Below are 8,929 nucleotides of genomic sequence, written 5' to 3' on the forward strand. Positions count from 1 at the left end.
GATTAACCAGGCCTCAACGGTTTCTTCCTTTTCCCCGTCGAACATAGGAGGTTTAACTTTCTTAAATTGTCCCTGTAGTTCGGTCTTCTATCTCTTGTTTCCTTTACTACCTGAAACATTTTCTGACCCTTTTTTCATTTTTAGTTCTGAAATATTATGCTCGTTGCTGGTGTTCATCATTTCTATTTTCCTCTTCCCGACTAGGGGTTGGATTATTTTTATTCTGCTTGTCAAAGGGACTCTTTAAAATTCTTTCCTGTTCAAGTCTCAATCTTTCATTGTCCTCTCTCAAATTTTCCATCTCGGTTTTAAGGTCTTTCATGGCTTCCAATAATATTGCATATGTATTCTTATAGTTTCCTTCTCCCAACTACACCCATACCTCTGGATTGGCTCCTCCACGCGGTGTGAACTTTGTCCCAGAAGCCATCCTTTGTGATGGAGTAGATGACATCCCTCTGCGTATGATCTGATCCCCTCTGTGCAACAGAAAAGTTTGTTAATCTACATTATCTATTAAGGCCACAGTGTTGAATCCTGTGCTCTGATACCACTTGTCACACTCCTCTAAACTCATCGTAATAATATGTAAATACGCATAGTAAAACTAAAGACGAAATAATTTGTTTTTAACCTAATACTTACGCATACATATAATATGTTTAACTTGCCAGGTATTTCCGTTAATATAAAAATATTGTCATACAATGATCTTGCAAATCTTTGTTATTATAAATATAATGTCTAACAATGATCCTTGAAAATCTCCATATTGGAGTGTCAACCTACATGATTGTTTATGTGATATGACTTAGGTTTGGTTTAAGTGCAGGCATATCTTATTAAAATTCACTCTGGTACATTCCTTTTAAAAGTGGTACCTAATCTGCATTGTATATTTAATATTTAAGCTAACTCAATCCTTATTTCAATTGTTTCCATTCTTATCTCCTGTCCTCCATGATGGATAATAGCAAAACTCGTCATCTCTCCTTAGCGCCACGTATCAACCTACACTCCCTCATTCAATGTGCCAAACCTCGAGGAAGGTGATGATGTTTGGTCAGACCGTAGATTTCATGAGCGGGAAATTGAATGACAGAGATGATACAGACACAATTGGTAATTACCCTACCTCGGTTATGGAATTCACTCGTTATTTCACTTGTAACCCTGTTTCGTCTCGTGCTCTGCAAATTTCCCTCCTTGTGCCGAGGAGGGACCCTCACTTCCATTGCAGGTTCAATTTTCGTTTAAACTCGGTGGTTTTACCTCTTTTCAATTTTTATCAGGCCGCAACTCGTCATTCTTGAATCGTATATACCTTGGCCTTCAACCACGTTTTAATTAGTTTTCCTTATGGAATTCCACTCTGTTTTCTTCCACTTGGAGCTTCAGGGTGTCTTACACGATGGAATACTCTTCTTTCTCATGTTTGAGAATACTCTTCTTTCTCATGTTGGAGGAGTTAGTGTACTAAGGCTCGTTCTATGACGATCCTAACAAGTAAATACTCAAATTCATTATTTAGATTTCCTTATTGTTACATCATTCTTAATCGTTCTGTTTTCTGTTGGATTAATGCACTACGCCATTCCCCGCAAAGAAACAACATGGAGTGTACTTGCCAATGGTTGTTAAGCATCGAGGGCAACATTATCTCATCCCAAATATGAATATGATCCACATCTATTATAGCTCTTTGGCCTTTATGTTTAGGTTTAAGGATTAAATACTAGTTGGCTTTCACCGAGGAATTAAGGGTTTGTAACTATTTTGTCGTCTAAGTGTCCATGCTCTGGTCAACACTGTTTTTGGTTGACTTGTCTATCTTAATGCGCATGGTGGGGGTTATCCACATGGTGTCTGAGTTACCTTTGAATTTTATTTAAGGACTGTTTACATATCTTGTTTTCAAAAGTCATGAAGGCAGTTAATATGTAGAAGATTTTTCTTTTCCTTACCCGATTTTTCAAATGGTGACTGAAGTTTTCTCCGGAATGTATCAGGTATGTTTTTTTATTTGGATACTTGCATGGATGAAATAGTGTTGTGATTTAATTATTTCATGTGTGCTAGATTCACACGATTGTACAAGGTATTTAACTCAGTTGGTCACAACTCTCTCATAATATGCTTATTATACATGCATGAAGTAGACATCTACTCAACAATTCTTTTAAATGGTTGAATCTTAGGTGGTGGTAGTGATTTCTTTGATTAACTATTACAATTGCATAGGTCATTAAATTCGGAACTGTTCCTTCGGCAGGCATAGCTAGCGTTAGGAACTAACCCATCTTTAACCCTATGGCATCGAAACATGTTTGAACGCTACTTCTCTGCTAGAGAATTTGTTATATTCTGAAGGAAGTTTCTTATATTCAAATATTTCCTTGACTATGGTTGGATTGGTCTACTCTGCCTCGAAGCAATTACTTTTGTTCAATTTGCATAACCAGATTCTTATTTATTGCATGGAATGTAGCTATCTGTAACAATTTTGTTTCTATAAATCTACATTGTTATTAATTCTACTTTTTTGCAGATTTGTTGGTTTTCTTCCTCTTTTAAAATATCTTACAGCTGAGCCTTCCGTTAAAATTCACTGGAATCGGAAAACAATAGTTCCAAAGCTTATTTCTATGCACACCCAGGGCTTAGACAATGTAACTATTTTTCTTTACTGTAATTCATTCCAAAAAGATTTCTATAGGAATTATTACAAAATCTGGATTTTGGTCCTCTGTATCTCTGCATTAGCCATCTTTGCAGACTTATTACCAGACATATTACCAGTAAAATGAAACAGTAAGATGAAATTGTTTTATTTACTAAACTTTACAACAATCATTAAAGAGAGAAATCTATCTCTCACTATTCTCTTTCACTATTTTCCATAATTAAATAATCATTAAAAAGAAACTAAAATACTTATCTGCATTATATCCAAGAGACCTCTTAAAGATTGACCACACCTCTCTACCAATAAGAATAGTCTGGCAAATTGTTCTCCCCCCGAACTATCCTAACTCCCAAACAGCATACAGTGAGGTGGTCCTTCTCTCAAAAGCTTATGCAAAGGCTTCAGGATCTCACTTGACCCAGCCTAATCTCATTCCTATGGGAATCCTTACCAGCTCAACAATCTAGCTCTTAGGTAGCATGTTGCCTCAACCCGTTTTCTTGGTTTTATTTCCTTATTTTTTAAAATTTTTACCAACACCTTCCTTTTCCCAAATTTTCCTTTTTAAAGGAATACTTTAGGATCAGAAGTAAATGTTTTCTCCAACTGTTTGGAAGTTAAGAACTCTTGTGGTCATGGGTAAGTGGCCCTCTTTCAGTATCCAAGCATTCTTGTTAGTCTAATAATTTCTTTTAAAAAAATAAAACAAAACTGTCTTTTCCTAAATTAAGTCTTTTAACTTAACTAATAAATTGTCAACCTCTAAATGAGGTAATTAGTCAATAAATTAAAATTACTTGTAAAAGAAGTAAAATTAAGATACCTGGGGTGTCACATTTTATTAAAACATCCATAATTTAATTAAAAATAAAACAATGGTTTAATCACATTGCCCTGTAAAGAAAAATCATTAAACATTTAATTTCTACCATGTTTTGGAGCATAAAGTTAACATTTATGAGCGAAGAAAACTAAAAATATTACAAATTTTCAAGTTTTTTTAGATAAATATTTTATATTCCTTTAAATCATATATATACATATAATTTCACAATCTATTATCGGGAAATGAGACTACAAGAGTTTGAATATTGGGCTTATAAGGTCATCCATAGAAAAAGAAATTATTGAACATTATATATATATAATTTTGAAAGTCTGTGATTGACGAAAGAAGAACCGATATAAAATATTTTCTCTCCATAGATATAAAAGGCTACAGGGTTATTGTAGTATACCTAGTGGGAATATTATGGGGTGCAGAGTGAGGTACCCAATGGAATAATGTAATAATATGAAAGGTCATAGTTAATAAATAAAGTGGTTAACCCACATCATGTAAGGGACAACAAGTAGTTAGGAATAATGTGTTAAGCCCATTGTATTAGATATATGGTATTGAGAGACCCATGGTATTGTATATATGAAGCTCATATAGAGCCTAGAGACTCCCCATTGAGAGATGTCAAAGATTATTGTAAGGACAAGCATACGGCTTGTGGAGTGTTCTCCTTCCTTAAAGAGTGATTGTATGGTGTTACCCTCCCTCAAGGGTTTGATATTAATAAAGAGAAGCATTTCTATATTTTGTGTTTGTAATTTTCTTGAGATTATTTATAGTTATTGGGTATATTAACATCATTTCATATATTTGCAGGTCAGATCTATTACAAGTGGTATCGGAGCACTTTCTTGGGCAAAGCAGAGATATATATTTTTTATTTTTATGTTTTTTTGCAAGAATATTTTTGGGCGGCGAGTTTACAAATCAGATGTGAAACTTCAGGTGAAAATTTTGCAGAGAACAATTGTAGATCTGGATTCTTTGTGAAAAAATACCCAAATTCAAAAAACAAATCGACCGAATCAGAGTCCGGATGAGGGAGATATTGCTGATTTAAAAATGAGTTGTGTTGCAAAAACCTTTCTGACAACAATTCGTGGACAATGGATCTCCAGTCAATTTTTGCAGTTTTTTTTTAGAATTTTGGGGAAATAATTATAGATTTGAGATCCTCTTGATAAATTACCCAATTAAAAAAAAAAACAGTCGAATCAGAGTCCGTATGAAGGAGATATCGCTAATTTAATCAACTCTTTTAAAAAAAAAAAAATTGTGACAGCGGGACAATTGCAATGCGAACCTGAAATTCTAGAGTGCCTAGATCGTGATTTCTATCACATAAGAGGATGCAAAATGGTTGTTTCATTTCCAAAAACAGGCTATAATAAAGATTCTAAGCCATATTGACCGAGTTGTGGCCATTTTAAATTTGCCTCATAAAGTAGGTAATTTTTTTCCTCATTCTACTTCATGGCTTCTACTAAGCTAAATTTTACAAGAAAATATGATGGTCTTACTATTGAAGAATTCATAAAAAGGAATAAGGCAAACTTTCGGCAATTTTGGAAACCTTTAGCATGGATTAAGTTTAGAGATGAGATTGCCAAATGGCAGAGATCACTAGACAAAACAAAGTTTTTAAGACTTCCCGATGAAGAATTTGAAAAATCCCTTTTAGAAAAATGGTCTCATGCTAGAAAGCAGGAGAATGAAACAAGAAAAGGGTTACTTTTTGATGGTATCTCCTTATTACAAGTTCATGGATGTATTCAGAAGGAGAACATCATTGTGTCTATCAATCTTAGTTGCAAGTATAATTTTGTTAATATTCATTTGATTAAAAGATTGCAATTCTTAGCCAAACAAATGGAGCACACACAGGTTAATAATGAGGAGGTGCACATTTATAAAGATTTGAAGATTTCTATGGACAAGTATGTATTGCATTCTAATTTTTACGCTTCAGATATGGCTAATGTGGATGTTGTTTTGGGATACCCTTAGATGGAATCTATTGGTATTATCAATATTAATGTGCAGAAGAAATTCCTAAATCTCTAGTATAAAAAAAAGAAATTACATTACATGATATTTTCATCAATAAACAAGTAAAGTCCAAAGAGACTAAAGCAGAAAATGTTGCAAGCACTGGCACATCAGAGGAGGAATCCATAGTTGAAGTAATACTGGAAGATAAGCAACAACCACAGGCACCACAACATGTCCCAGATACCAATCACGCTCCATTAGATGGTGAATTAAATAAAGATACAGCATAGGGTAAAACTTCAGCATATCACCACCCACATCACTCAACAAGAAAACAACCAACAATATGGGAACGAATCAACAACATGGACAACAACCCCTACATGACAGATAAAGAAGTACGACAATCCACCCACAACACATCAACACAGAGAAACCACCAGGATCAACTCCCATCTCAAGCGGGTAAGGCACAAGCTAGATCGAAGGTTCACCTTTCTCTTGGATGACTAGATGCATGTGCATGGTACCAGTGGACTACTGTTTTGAGTAGATCTTATTATTTGTGTTTTTCTTATGTTTCGGGGATGAAACATATTTAAGGGGGATGGAATGTAGTATACCTAGGGGGGATATTATGGGGTTTAGAGGGACGTACCCAAGGGAATAATGTAATAATGTGATGGGTTATAGTTAATAAGTAAAGTAGTTAACCCGCATCATGTAAGGGTCCACAAGTAGTTAGGAATAATGTGATAAGCCCATTATATTAAATATGTGGTATTGAGAGACTCAAGGTAATGACCCATGGTATTGTATGTATGAAGCCTATATAGAGGCTAGAGACTCCCCATTAAGAGATGTCAAGAATTTACAAATTTAATTTGGCTAGATACGGCATGGTAGCATGGGTACCTCCTTTATATGCTTTGAGAAGAAAGCGGTAATTCTAGATATTATCTATGTCATTATGAAAGATCAAATCTCCACTGATGCTGCTATACGAACTGTAGTAAGAGATGTTGGGCAAGCCGGCGAGGGTGCTACTGGTAGTGCTGGTTCAAGGTCATCGACTGGAGGATATGAAACTGGTACAGGGGCTGCTGCTGGTGGTGCTGTTGAAACCCGGTAAGCTCGATCTCTAGCTGTCTATAGGGGAGCATAAACTCGGTAAACTGAATATTTACAAATCAATATTACAACAAACGAATTTTATAAATCCTTGATAAATCCAAAATTAAAATAAATCTAAATTAATTTATATTTACAAATCAATATTACAATGAACAAATTTTATAAATCCTTGATAAATCTAAAATTAAAATAAATCTAAACTAATTTATATATTCAAATCAATATTACAAGGAACAAATTTTATAAAACAAACCATTCCAATGGTTGACTCATAATCTTGTATATCTTATGTATGTCCTGAATATTACCAAAGTTCAAATAATTCCCGTAACTGTGCCGCAGCCGACATGCAGGACTTGCACATACGGTCAATTGTTGGGCGTAGTTTGGAATCTTCTAGGTGAAATAGATATTCTTCAAATCTTTCGCAAATGGTAATGCGTGTGTTTTATACGTGTGTGCTAAAACATTATCACATACCGAGTTTAGCTTTTATCAAGCTTTACGTAATGAAGTGTATATTTGGTAATATTTTGAAATTAAATATGCTAAAGTAAATTTAAATGGTTAATTTACTTTTTATTTATTTTTAAAATAAAATTATTTTTCAAATATTTAAATTAAATTTTAATTAAAATTATTATTATTATTAGTATTTAATTTTTAGATCACAGAATATAGTGAAGCAAATATTACATTGATGTATAAAATCTTTTATTTATAAAACAAAAAATCTACTTCTAAAAAACAGACATACTTTACTTTCTAGTTTTAAACCTTAAATTTAAAAATAACTCCTTATAATAAATATAGGAAATATTTCAAAATATTTAACTAACATAATACACTATTTCAAATTCCTTATTTCAAAATATTTAACTAACATAATACACTATTTCAAAATATTTAACAATGTTCGTAAGTAAAATATAATATAACAAAATGCATAAAAACTCATCCATAACCAGATAAATTTAGGTTTAATATAGTGCTTTTCTTTCTGAAAAAAACCAGATAAATTTAGGTTGATTCAATTCCTTTCTAATTTAAAAAATAAAAATATATACTTGAGTGCTTCAATGTCGTGGCCGTGCGGCTGACGAAGCTAAGAAATGTTTTAGAGGAGATGAATCTTGTAATTCGGGGAATTATATATGGTTCCAATCCCGCATCAATGTCGCATTTGTGGATGTGTCGTATTAGTGCTTAACCATAGTTAAGTGCAACCTGTTATTGATATTTAAAATATTGTTTAGATATATTTATTATAAATATATAAAATATGTATTAGTTAATGGGATATTTTTAATTTAGTTTTTAATAATTATTAAGTGAATGTTAATCGGCATAAAATATATTGGTATATTTATAGTAATGGTGATGATTAACTTTTACTAAAATTAATATGGTTTATCAAATTTTTCTAGTGAAACATTTTTTGAAACTAAATACTTCTTTATCTTTGAACATTATAAAATCCTAGCCTTTACCCCTTTCTAACCCACCCACCTAATATAGAAAACTTTGCTCTTTCTAACCCACCCACCTAATTACCTAATATAAAATGCTTTTAGATTAAAAACATCCCAAAAACTTAATAGAAATAAAAACTACAAACTTACACGCTTAAAAACTCCTTATCCATTATCTTAATCAATAACTAACGCTCTCCTCTCTCTTTATTTCCTTTGCTTTCCCTTCACGATATTAACCCCAACTATCAATATTAGTAAATTTATAAAATATTTAACCCCAACTATCAATATTAGTAAATTTATAAAATATTTAACCCCAACTATCAATATTGGTAAATTTATAAAATATTTTATATCTCAAACGATTCTCCTCTCTTTAATATTCAAATTTCCTAGATCATTCCAAATGTATCTTAATTCAGTCTCATCCCCCTTGATATAATAGAATATTTGTATCTTCATTATTCTAAATAAATCAAACACGTTAAATAAATAAAAAAATTTAATTGTTTGGTCAATTGCATTCGCGTTATACACTTTTATCTTAATTTAATAAAAAAAATTAATTTATTTTAATTATTACCTTCCAAGTATTTGTTCAAAATCGAACCTTCAGAATTTATTGTTTTAATCTATTAATAATTTATTAAATCAATTGTGATATCAAAGATCCTAACTTTTAATTTATAATAATAAATTATATTATTTTATTTCCAAATCATATCCCTCCATAATATTAGTATTAATAATTCAAAGTCTCAATTGGTATTATTATATGTTTCTATAGTCATTATTTTAAAT

Source organism: Pinus tabuliformis, chromosome 2_2, assembly GCF_031772625.1.
Source record: "Pinus tabuliformis cultivar Carrire ecotype Pingquan chromosome 2_2, CPIR1, whole genome shotgun sequence".
Classification (NCBI taxonomy): domain Eukaryota; kingdom Viridiplantae; phylum Streptophyta; class Pinopsida; order Pinales; family Pinaceae; genus Pinus; species Pinus tabuliformis.